Source organism: Heterodontus francisci, chromosome 25 (assembly GCF_036365525.1).
Source record: "Heterodontus francisci isolate sHetFra1 chromosome 25, sHetFra1.hap1, whole genome shotgun sequence".
NCBI lineage: Eukaryota > Metazoa > Chordata > Chondrichthyes > Heterodontiformes > Heterodontidae > Heterodontus > Heterodontus francisci.
In genome coordinates, this window is record NC_090395.1 from 19951012 (window position 1) to 19964647 (window position 13636).

Consider the following 13636-nt stretch of genomic DNA (forward strand, 5'->3'; position numbering starts at 1 on the left):
CTAGTAGATTTGTCAAGCATGATTTCCCTTTCGTAAATCCATGCTGACTCTGCCCAATTCTACCACTGTTCTCCAAGTGCTCTGCTATAAAATCTTTGATAATGGACTCTAGAATTTTCCCCACTACTGGCATCTGGCTGTCTGGTCTATAATTCCCTGCTTTCTCTCTACCTCCCTTTTTAAATAGTGGGGTTACATTAGCTACCGTCCAATCTGTAGGAACTGTTCCAGAGTCTATCGAGTCTTGGAAGATGTCCACCAATGCATCCACTATTTCTAGGGCCACTTCCTTAAGTACTCTGGGATGTAGATTATCAGGCTCTGGGGATTTATCGGCCTTCAATCCCATCAATTTCCCCAACACCATTTCTCTACTAATACTGATTTCCTTCAGTTCCTCCCTCTCACTAAACCCTGTGTTCCCCAACATTTCTGGTATGATATTTGTGTCCTCCTTTGTGAAGACAGAACCAAAGTATGCATTTAGTTGGTCAGCCATTTCTTTGTTCCCCATAATAAATTCCCCTGTTTCTGACAGTAAGGGACCTACATGTGTCTTCGCCAATCTTTTTCTCTTCACATACCTGTACGTTTTTATGTTCCCCACAAGCTTGCTCTCGTACTCTATTTTCCCCTTCTTAATCAATCCCTTGGTCCTCCTTTGCTGAATTCTAAACTGTTCCCAATCCTCAGGTCTGTTGTTTTTTTCTGGTGAATTTATATGCCTCTTCTTTGGATCTCATGCCATCTCTAATTTCCCTTGTAAGCCATGGTTTGGCTACCTGTCCCGTTTTACTTTTGCGCCAGACAGGAATAAACAATTCTTGCAGTTTATCCATGCGCTCTTTGAATGTTTGCCATTGCCTATCGATCATCATCCCTTTAAGTAACGTTTCCCATAGCCAACTTGTGCCTCACACCTTCGTAGTTTCCTTTATTAAGATTCAGGATCCTAGTCTCAGAATCAACTACATCACTCTCCAGCTTGATGAACAATTCTCTCACATTATGGTCGCTCATTCCCAAAGGGTCTCACATAACTAGAATGTCAATTATTCCTCTCTCATTACACAATACCCAGTCTAGGATGGCCGGTTCTCTCGTTGGTTCTTCAACGTATTGGTCCAGAAAACCAGTTAGTATGCAGGTACAACAAGTGATTAGTAAGGCAAATGGAATGTTGTCATTTATTGCAAGGGGAATAGAATATATAAGTAAAGAAGTTCTGCTGTAGTTATAGAGCATTGGTGAGACCACATCTGAGTGCTGCTTACAGTTTTGGCCTCCTTACTTTAGAAAGGATATAATTGCATTAGAAGCACTTCGGAGAAGGTTCACTTGACTGATTCCTGGGATGAAGGTGTTATCTTATGAGGAAAGGTTGGACAAGTTGGGCCTATATCCATTTGAGTTTAGAAGAATGAAAGGTGATCTTATTGAAACATATAAGATCCTGAGGGGACTTGACAGGGTGGATGCTGAAAGGGAGAGACTAGAACTAGGGGACACAGTTTTAAAATAAGGGGTCTCCCATTTAAGACAGAGATGAGGAGAATTTTTTTCTCTCAGAGAGTCGTTAGTCTGTTGAATTCTCTTCTTCAGAAAGCAGTGGAGGCAGGGTCATTGAATATTTTTAAGGCTGTGTTAGATAGATTCTTGATTGACAAGGGAGTCAAAGGTTATAGCAGGTGGACAGGAAAGTACAGTTGAGGCCATAATCAGATCAGCCATAATCTTATCAAATGGCGGAGCAGGCTCGAGGGGCCAAATGACCTGCCCCTGCTCCTAATTTTTATGTTTGCATGTAAAATTTGTAACTGAACTACTTCAGGAGATATCAGGGCAGATGACCAAAAGCTTGGTCAAAGAGGTAGTTTTTAAGAGGGTCTTAAAAGGAAGAAAAATATAGAGAGGTTTAGGGAGGGAATTCCAGATCTTAGGGCATAGGGAGCTGAAGACATGATGGAGCAATTAAAATCGGGGATGCACAAGAGACCAGAGTTGGAGGAGTCTCAAGGATCTCAGAGGGTTGTAGTGCTGGAGGAGCTTACAGAGATAGGGTGTGGTGAGGCCATGGAAGGATTACCAGGAGTCAATGTTGGTCAGTGAGCATGGATAATGGATGTACAGGACTTAATGGAAGTTAGGATACAGCCAGCAGAGATTTGGATCATCTGAAGTTTATACAGGATGGAAAATGGGAGGCCGTCCAGGGGAGCATCGGAATATTCAAGTCAAGAGGTAACAAAGGCGTGGATGAGGGTTTCAGCAGCAGATAAGCTGAGACGGGGCAGAAACGCCCGATGTTACAAATGTGAAAGTAGGCGGCCTTAATGACGGAGTGGATATGTGGTCAGAAGCTCAGCTGGATACGCCCCCAAATTGCGAACGGTCTTGTTCAGCATCATAACAGTGACCAGTGAGAGGGATGGAGCTGGTGGCTAGACAATAGCATTTGTGGCAGGAACATATGAGCAGGAGTAGACCATTCAGCCCATCGAGCCTGCTCCGCATTCAATACAATCATGGCTAATCATCCACTTCAATGCCTTTTTCCCACACTATCCTCATATCCCCTTATGTCATTTGTGTTTCTGTCAATCTCTGCTTCAAACATACTCAATGACTGAGCTTCCACAGCCCTCAGGGGTAGAGAAGTCCAAAGATTCACAACCGTCTGAGTAAAGAAATTTCTCCTCATCTCTGTCCTAAGTGGCTTCCACCTTATTTTGAAATTGTGTCCCCTGGTTCTAGACTCTCCAATCAGAGAAAACATCTTAGCTGCAACCACCCTGTCCATCCCTTTAAGTATTTTGTAGGTTTCAATGAGATCACCTCTCATTCTTTGAAACTCTAGAGAATACAGGTCCAGTTTCCCCAATCTCTCTTCATAGGACTGTCCCACCATTCCAGGAACAAGTCTGGTGAACCTTCGTTGCACTCCCTCAATGACAATAATATCCTTCCTAAGGTAAGGGGACCAAAACTGCACACAGTACTCCAGGTGCGGTCTAACCAAGGTTCTATACAATTGAAGCAAGACTTCACTACTCCTGTACTCAAATCCTCTCGCGATGAAGGCTAACATACCATTAGCCTTCTTAATTGCTTGCTGCACCTGCATGTTAGCTTTCAGTGACTTATTGACAAGGACACCCAGGTCCCTTTGTACATCTACACTTTCTAATCTCTTACCATTTAAGAAATATGATCTTGCGACCTTCCAATCTGCAGGAACAGCTCCAGAATCTTTAGAACTTTGAAAGATGATCACCAATGCATCCACTATCTTCATAGCTACCTCTTTCAATACTCTGGGATGTATAATATCAGGTCCTGGGGCCTTATCAACCTTCAGCCCCATTAATTTCTCCAATACAACCTTCTTACTAATATTAATTTCCTTCAATTCCTCATTCCCCTTAATCCCTTGGATCTCTAATTCTGGGAGATTTCTTGTATCTTCCTCAGTGAAGACAGGCACAAAGTAATTATTTAGCTTCTCTACCATTTCTCTATTCCCCATTATAAATTCTCCTGACTCTGCCTGTAATGGACCCACATTTGGCTTAGCCAAATGTTTCCTTTTAACGTACCTATAGAAGCTTTTATAGTCTGTTTTTATATTTTTTTTAGCTTACATTCATATTCTATTCTCCCTTTCTTTATCAGTTTCTTTGTCCTGCTTTGCTGTATTCTAAAATCCTCCCAATCCTCAGGTTTACTACTATTTCTGGCAACTTTATAGGCCTTTTCTTTTAATCTTATACAATCCTTAACTTCCTTTGTTATCCACGGTTGACTGCCTTTACTTTTGGGGTTTTTGTGCCTTGAAGGAATGTATAGTTGCTGTAAACTATGTAATATTTCTTTAAAGACTATCCATTGTACTGCCATATCTTTTAATATATTTTCCCAATCCACCTCAGCCAATTTGCCCTGCATACTTTCATAAAACTGAGATGCAAAGGAATTTCTGCTCTCAGAGGGCAGTGAATGTCTAGAATTCTGTACCCCAGAGAGTTGTGCAGGCTAGATCACTGAAAGTATTTATAGAGGAGGTAGATATATTTTTGAAATATTGGGGAATTGAGGGCTCTGAGGAGCTGGCACGGAAGAGGAATTGAGGATGGGGCAGATCAGCCATGATTTTATTGAATGGCAGGGCAGGCTTGAGGGGCTGAATGGCCTACTCCTGCTCCTATTTCTTATGTTCTTATCTTCTTATATAATGTCTTTTGTTCAAATTTAACACCCTGGCTTCAGATTGAACTACCTCACTTTCAAACATAATGTAAAATTCTATATTATGGTCACTCATCCCTAAAGTTTCTTTTACAACAAGATTATTAATTAGCCCTTTCTCATTACATAATATTAGATCTAAAATAGCCTGTTCTCCAAATGGTTCCTCAACATACTGCTCCAGAAAACCATCCCTAACACACTCCAGAAACTTGGCCTCCACAGCATTAGTGCTCATTAGGTTTACCCGGTCTATATGCAGATTGAAGTCACCCATGCTTACTGTATTACCCATGCTACATGCTTCTCTAATCTCCTGATTGATGCAATGCCCCACACTACCACTACTGTTTGGTGGCCTGTAAACAACTCCTACCAATGTTTGCTGCCCTTTGCTGTTTGTTAGCTTCGCCAAACAGTTTCCAAATCTTGTTCTTCTGATCTGAGATCCTCCCTTACTAATGTACTGATCCCATCCCTTATTATCCTTTTTGCCTGTCCTTCCTAAATGTTGAATATCCTTGAATATTCAGTTCCCAGTCTTGGTCACCCTGTAGCCACATTTCTTTTAGGCATTTAGATTATACCCATTTACGTCTATTTGGGCCTTTAAGTCATCTACATTGTTGCGAATGCTGCGTGCATTCAGGTAGAGTGCCCTTGACCTTGTCCTCTTGGCATTCTGCACTCTAAACCTTGTTGATGCTCCCCTTTGTTCTAATGTCACTTGCTTCTTTTCTACCTCCTGTTACCAGCTTTACTTACTTCCAATTTGAGCTACCCCTCAGGTTCCCATCCCCCTGACAAGCTAGTTTAAACCCTCCTCAACAGCACTAGCAAATCTCCCTGCGAGGATGTTAGTTCCGGTCCTGTTAAGGTCTAGCCCGTCCATCTTGTACAGGTCCCACCTGCTCCAGCCACGTGTTCAATCTATCAATCCTCCTATTCTTATGCTCACTGGCAAGTGACACTGGGAGTAATCCTGAGATTACCACTTTGGAGGTCCTGCTTTTTCATTTCCTTCCTAACTCCCTAAAATCTTGTTTCAGGACCTCATCCCTCTTCCTACCTATGTCATTGGTACCAATGTGGACCACGACCTCTGGCTGTCATGCTCCCCCAGAAGGATGTCCTGTAGCTGCTCTGTGACTTCCTTGACCCTGGCAGCAAGGAGGCAACGCACCATCCTGGAGTCATTGTTTACTTCTGCAGAAACGCCTGTCTGATCCCCTGACTATCGAATTCCCTATCACTATTGCTCTTCCACTCTTCTTCCTCCCCTCCTGTGCAGCTGAGCCACTGGTGGTGCCACGGACTTTGCTGTGGCTGCACTCCCCCAAGGAACCATCGCTCTCACCAGTATCCAAAATGGAAATCTGATTAACAAGCAAGATAGACTCAGGGGACTCCTGCACTGCCTGCCTGGTTCCCTTAGACTGCCTAGTAGTCATCCATTCCCTTTCTGCCTGTTGGCTGGGACCGAAGGCAGAGGCTTTGGTTTTCCCAATATTTAGTTGGAGCAAATTTCTGCTCATCCAGTAAGGCAAAGAGTGTGACAAATCAGGGACAGTGGAGGGGTCAAATGAGGTGGTAGTGAGGTAGAGCTGAGTGATGTCAGTATACACATGGAACCTGATGACATGTTTTTGAGTGATGTCATTGAGGGGGTAACATGTAGATGAGAAGTAAAAGGTGGCCAAGATGTATCATTGGTACTCCAGGGGTATAGTGCAAGAGCGGGAAGAAAAGCTATTGCAGGTAATCCTCTGGCTATGACTGGATAGATAAGAATGGAACCAGGCAAGGGCAGTGCCACGCAGCTGGACAGTGGAGGAGAGGTTTTGGAGGAGGATGGCGTGGTCAACCATGTCAAAGGCTGAAGAGGAGGAATAGTTTATCATGGTTACAATTACATAGGGTGTTATTTGTGACTTTGATAAGGGCTCTTTTCAGCACGGTGCCAAGGGTGGAAACCTGATTGGAGGGATTCAAACATGGAGTTGTTGGAAATTTGGGAGGTGACAACACATTCAAGGACTTTGAAGAGGAAAGGGAGTTTGGAGATGGGTTGTAGTTTTCAAGGACAGAGGGGTCAAAGATGGGTTTGAAAAGGATGATGATGATAGATTTGAAGGGGAGAGATATAGTACCTGAGTGGAGGGAACTACTAACAATATCATTGGGTGGTCAGCAGTTTGGTGGAAATAGGGTCAAGGGAGTGGAGGTGAGTCTCATGGACAAGATGAACTTGGAGAAGGCAAGAAAAGATTTGAGATGAGGGTTAGGGGAATGCTAGCCCGGTGGGCCAGGGGAAGAGACGGAAGTAGCAGAGGCAACTGAATAGTGACAAAGAAGTACATGAGTTCCTTGCACTTGGAGGAGGTGGGGAGGGGTCTTTAAGATGATGGTTAATAGTGGAGAAGAGAACTGGGTGGAGGGGCGTTATCTTTGCATTCCAAGATGATCTGGCGTAGTGAGCAGTTTTGACAGAGCAGTGCAAGACCACATAGTACTTTATGTGGTCCAGCCAGACCTGACAATGAATAGCTAAACCAGTCATCCATTGTAGTGTCCCTTGGACTTGTGACACACACTGACACATGTACAGAGACACACATACAAATGCATTGACAAGAACAGAGACATACATATAGACATAGAAACACATACTGACACACAGACACACACTGACACTTGCACAGCGACGCACTGACAGGTACAGAGTCACATATTAACACAGACACGCACTGACACAAATACAGACACACACACTGACTTACAAACTTGATGCATACAGGTGCACACTGACACAGGTACAGAGACGCACACTCACTAACACACATACAGAAACTGGTGCTGGGACAGTCACTGACACAAATATAGATGCACATAGACATACACACTGACGTGCAAAACATGCATTGACAGATGTACATGCTTATAAAAACACATGCAATGAGACATATACTGAAATGTATGCAGACAGATACACTGATCTGTATACAATCATACACACCCAGACAGAGATACACCTTGACCCAGTTATAAATATTGATACTAACAGATGCATAAAATGGTAATGCAAAGTGTTACGGTCAAGTGAGGAGGGGTCGAAGGGCTTCCCTCTTTTCCCTTTCCTTGTTTGACGACAAAAGGTTTAATTCTTCCTTAAAGTGGATGTACTGGACAATTCAGTGGGTGTTTGGTTCTTGTTATGATCATAGCAAGTAAGTAATCAATCAAACAGGTTTTCTTCAGTTTAACAAAGAAAGAGATGAACTTTATTGTACCTAAACCAAGCAAAACAAAATAATCAAAGCACCAACTTTCACTCTCTCACACACACTAGAGATTTACACACACACAAATAGATTACAGAGTGGGGAAAGGTAGATTGGTTGAGTTAGAGTCCATAAAAAGGTATGTAGTCTGTGAAATTTGATGATTCGGCTGCCTTCTAGCTGAATTCAGTGGTCCTGAGGCTTTAAATTTGAAGAGGTAGATGACTGGTTTGGTCTTTTAAAAAAAAATTCAGATCTCCAGTCAGTGAATTAAAGAAAATTATCATTCAACAAAGCACATTGGTGTAACAAAAGACTTAGTGATGCAAATCTGCTGATACCGGGAATTGATGGTATCACTAAAATATAGACAGACTTGACACATTCGTAACCAAAAAAATACTTAAAGATGGACTTGCCCGTCCTGAGACTGATTCACTGACTTAGACTGATGGACACAGACTGAGTCACATCAAAACACGGATGCTGAATGACGCACAAAAACAGCTGATGATACATTAAAACCTCGACCTGCCCAGACACACACACACCTGGAGGTGTAAGAGTACTGTCCTCATCAGGCATGAGATTTATACCAGAAAGGATGAGACAGATTACAAATTCACCTAAATAAATGATACGTATTTATTTTAGGAATGAGAACTGATAGTTCGCATCCACAAGTTAACACACTGACGAACTTTACCAGCACTGCACGCCCATCTTTCCTGTGTGATGTTTCCTTAAGAGTAGTACAGTGAGATTGGACAGTCTTCTATGAGGTTGAGCACAATGGTGTAAAAACACGGTTAGTGTGGTCCTGCGCCATGAGTCCATGTGTGAATGCCAGGGCTTTCACATCGGGTTGGACCATAGCCTGCGAGATTCCTTCATGTAATATTTTTACCCAGAGAGTGGTTGCAATGTGGAACTATCACAGAAGTAGTTGTGGTGAATAACATTTTTTTTAATTCATTCATGAGATGTGGGCGCCACTGGCTATGCCAGCATTTATTGCCCATCCTTAATTGCCCTTGAGAAGATGGTGATGAGCTGCCTTCTTGAGCCGCTGCAGTCCATGTGAGGTAGGTACACCCACAGTGCTGTTAGGAAGGGAGTTCCAGGATTTTAACGCAGCGACAGTTAAGGAACGGCGATATAGTTCCAAGTCAGGATGGTGTGTGACTTGGACGGGAACTTGCAGGTGGTGATGTTCCCATGCATCTGCTGCTCTTGTCCTTCGAGGTGGTTGAGGTCGCGGGTTTGGAAGGTGCTGTCTAAGGAGCCTTGGTGCATTGCTGCAATGCATCTTGTAGATGGTACACACTGCTGCCACTGTGCGTCGGTGGTGGAGGGAGTGAATGTGTGTGCATGGTGTGCCAATCCAGTGGGCTGCTTTGTTCTGGATGGTGTTGAGCTTCTTGAGTGTTGTTGGAGCTGCACCCATCCAGGCAAGTGGAGAGTATTCCATCACACTCCTGACTTGTGCCTTGTAGATGGTGGACAGGCTTTGGGGAGTCAGGAGGTTAGTTACTCGCCGCAGGATTCCTAGCCTCTGACCTGCTCTTGCAGCCACGGTATTGATATGGTTACTCCAGTTCAGTTTCTGGTCAATGGTAACCCCCAGGATTTTGATAGTGGGGGATTTAGCGATGGTAATGCCATTGAATGTCAAGGGGAGATGGTTAGATTCTCTCTTGTTGGAGATGGTCATTGCCTGGCACTCGTGTGATGCTAATGTTACTTGCCACTTATCAGCCCAAGCCTGGATATTGTCCAGGTCTTGTTGCATTTCTACACGGACTGCTTCAGTATCTGAGGAGTCGCGAATGGTGCTGAACATTGTGCAATCATCAGCGAACATCCCTACTTCTGACCTTATGATAGAAGGAAGGTCATTGATGAAGCAGCTGAAGATGGTTGGGCCTAGGACACTACCCTGAGGAACTCCTGCAGTGATGTACTGGAGCTCAGATGTTTGACCTCCAACAACCACAACCATCTTCCTTTGCGCTCGGTATGACTCTAAACAGGGGAGAGTTTTCCCCCTGATTCCCACTGACTCCACTTTTGCTAGGGCTCCTTGATGCCATACTCGGTCAAATGCTGCCTTGATGTCAAGGGCAGTCACTCTCACCTCTTGAGTTCAGCTCTTTTGTCCAAGTTTGAACCAAGGCTGTAATGAGGTCAGGAGCTGAGTGGCCCTGGTGGAACCCAAACTGGGCGTCACTGAGCATGTTATTGCGAAGCAAGTGCTGCTTGATGGCACTGTTGATGACACCTTCCATCACTTTGCTGATGATTGAGAGTAGACTGATGGGGCCATAATTGGCCGAGTTGGACTTGTCCTGCTTTTTGTGTACAGGACATACCTGGGCAATTTTCCACATTGCCAGGTAGATGCCAGCGTTGTAGCTATACTGGAACAGCTTGGCTAGGGGTGCAGCAAGTTCTGGAGCACAGGTCTTCATTACTATTGCCGGAATATTGTCAGGACCCGTAGCCTTTGCAGTATCCAGTGCCTTTAGTCATTTCTTGATATCATGTGGAGTGAATCGAATTGGCTGAGGTCTGGCATCTGTAATGCTGGGGACTTCAGGAGGCGGCCGAGATGGATCATCAACTCGGCACTTCTGGCTGAAGATTGTTGCAAATGCTTCTGCCTTATCTTTCGCACTGATGTGCTGGGCTCCCCCATCATTGAGGATGGGGATATTTGTGGAGCCACCTCCTCCAGTTAGTTAATTGTCCACCACCATTCACGACTTGATGTGGCAGGACTGCAGAGCTTAGATCTGATCAGTTGGTTATGGGATCGCTTTGCTCTGTCTATTGCATGCTGCTTATGCAGTTTGGCATGCAAGGAGTCCTGGGTAGTAGCTTCACCAGGTTGACACATCATTTTGAGGTATGCCTGGTGCTGCTCCTGGCATGCCCTCCTGCACTCCCCATTGAACCAGGGTTGGTTTCCTGACTTGATGGTAATGGTAGAGTGGGGGATATGCCGGGCCATGAGGTTACAGATTGTGGTTGAGTACAATTCTGCTGCTGCTGATGGCCCACAGCGCCTCATGGATGCCCAGTTTGGCATTGCTAGATCTTTTCGAAATCTATCCCATTTAGCATGGTGATAGTGCCACACAACACGATGGACGGTATCCTCAATGTGAAGGCGGGACTTCGTCTCCACTGGGACTGTACGGTGGTCACTCCTACCAATACTGTCATGGACAGAAGCAACTGCGGCAGGCAGATTGGTGAGGACAAGGTCAAGTATGTTTTTCCCTCTTGTTGGTTCCCCCACCACCTGCCACAGACCCAGTGTAGCAGCTATGTCCTTTAGTACTCGGCCAGCTCGGTCAGTAGTGGTGCTACCGAGCCACTCTTGGTGATGGACGTTGTAGTCCCCCACCCAGAGTGCATTTTGTGCCCTTGCCACCCTCAGTGCTTCCTCCAAGTGGTGTTCAACATGGAGGAGTACTGATTCATCAGCTGAGGGAGGGCGGTAGGTGGTAATCAGTAGGAGGTTACTTTGCCCATGTTTGACCTGATGCCATGAGACTTCATGGGATCCGGAGGCGATGTTGAGGACACCCAGGGCAACTCCCTCCCTACTGTAGACCACTGTCCTGCCACCTCTGGTGGGTCTGTCCGGCCGGTGGGACAGGACATACCCAGGGATAGTGATTGCAGTGTCTGGTACATTGTCTGTAAGGTATGACTCCGTTAGTATGACTATGTCAGGCTGTTGCTTGACTAGTCTGTGGGACAGCTCTCCCAACTTTGGCACAAGCCCCCAGATGTTAGGAAGGAGGACTTTTCAGGGTCGGCAGGGCTGGGTTTGCCATTGTCGTTTCCAGTGCCTAGATCAATGCCGAGTGGTCTGTCTGGTTTAATTCCTTTTTATTGACTTCGTAGCGGTTAGGTACAACTGAGTGGCTTGCTAGGCCATTTCAGAGGGCATGTAAGAGTTAACCACATTGCTATGGGCCTGGAGTCACATGTAGGCCAGACCAGGTTAGGACAGCAGATTTCCTTCCCTAAAGGACATGACATAGATGCGTTGAAGGAGAAACTAGCTAAGTCCAGCATAGACCAGTTGAGAGGAATGGCCTCTTCCTATGCTGTAAATTCATTGTGAACTCCACCTGCCCTGCCCTCATGCTGCACCACTGGTCACAAGACATTTCAATCCTCTCGGCAACATAATTTCTAATACCCACAATCTTCTGAACTCCAGAAATAGCTCTATCTGTTTGTTCTCAGTCCTGCCAGAGTGGAACTGGAGAGGACAATGGCCCTATCAATTTTCTCCTAGCTTGCTCGCAGAAATATCTAGGAGATTAATATTTAATCCAGGTGAGTCCAGGACAATGCTGGCGGAATTGCAAACCTAGTACATGCTGGGCCTCTGAAAATGTCAAGGAATGTGCTTCAGAGGGCTTGAGAGGTCATAATCTTTTATTTCCCACGAGTGTCAACCTCCTCCTGCTCTGTGAAACGAACCAAGAAAATTAAGTGTGCTGGAAAGCATGGGCTCAGAGCAGCCCCTGAACAAGTCACTGATCGATTTACATAGTAGGAATATGAACAAGGGCATTTTTACATACAAAAAGCAAAAGGCGGTGGAGTTGCATTGCTGGTTAAAGAGGAAATTAACGCAATAGTGAGTCAAGATATTAGCTCTGACGATGTGGAATCTGTATGGGCAGAGCTGAGAAACACTAAGAGGCAAAAAACGTTAGTGGGGGTTGTATATAGACCCCCAAACTGTAGTGGTGATGTTGGGAATGGCATTAAACAGGAAATTAGAGATGCATGCGATAAAGGAACATCTGTAGTGATGGGTGATTTTAATCTGCATATAGATTGGACAAATCAAGTTAGTCACAATACCGTAGAAAAGGAATTCTTGGAGTGTATACAGGATGGTTTTCTGGACCAACTAGAAAACAGGCCATCCTAGACTGGGTATTGTGTAATGAGAGAGGAATAATTGACAATTTAGTGGTGCGAGACCCCTTGGGGACGAGTGACCATAATATGATAGAATTCTTCGTCAAGATGGAGAGTGACATAGTTAATTCTGAGACTAGGGTCCTGACTCTTAGTAAAGGAAACTACGAAGGTATGAGGCGCGGGTTAGCCATGATCGAAAGGGAAACGTTAATTAAAGGGATGAAGGTGGTTAGGCAATGGCAAACATTTAAAGAGTGCGTAGATGAACTGCAACAATTGTTCATCCCAGTCTGGCGCTGAAGTAAAACGGGAAAGGTAGCCAAACCATGGCTTACAAGGGAAATTAGAAATAGCATTAGATCCAAGGAAGAGGCATATAAATTTGCCAGGAAAAACAACAGACCTGAGGACTGGGAGCAGTTTAGAATTCAACAAAGGAGGTCCAAGGGATTGATTAAGAAGGGGAAAATAGAGCACGAGAGCAAGTTTGGAGGGAACATAAAAACTGACTGTAAAGGTTTCTATAGGTATGTGAAGAGAAAAAGATTGGTGAAGACAAATTTAGGTCCCTTACAGTCAGAAACAGGGGAATTTATTATGGGGAATAAAGAAATGGCTGACCAACTAAATGCATACTTTGGTTCTGTCTTCACAAAGGAGGACACAAATATACCAGAAATGTTGGGGAACACAGGGCTTTGTGAGAGAGAGGAACTGAAGGAAATCAGTATTAGTAGAGAAATGGTGTTGGGGAAATTGATGGGATTGAAGGTCGATAAATCCCCAGGGCCTGATAATCTGCATCCCAGAGTACTTAAGGAAGTGGCCCTAGAAATAGTGGATCCATAGACTCTGGAACAGTTCCTACAGATTGGAAGGTAGCTAATGTAACCCCACTATTTAAAAAAGGAGATAGAGAGAAAGCAGGGAATTATAGACCAGTCAGCCTGATGCTGGTAGTGGGGAAAATTCTAGAGTCCATTATCAAAGATTTTATAGCAGAGCACTTGGAGAAAAGTGGTAGAATTGGGCAGAGTCAGCATGGATTTACGAAAGGGAAATCATGCTTGACAAATCTACGGGAATTTTTTGAGGATGTAACTCGTAGAGTTGATAAGGGGGATCCAGGGGACTTTCAGAAGGCTTTCGAC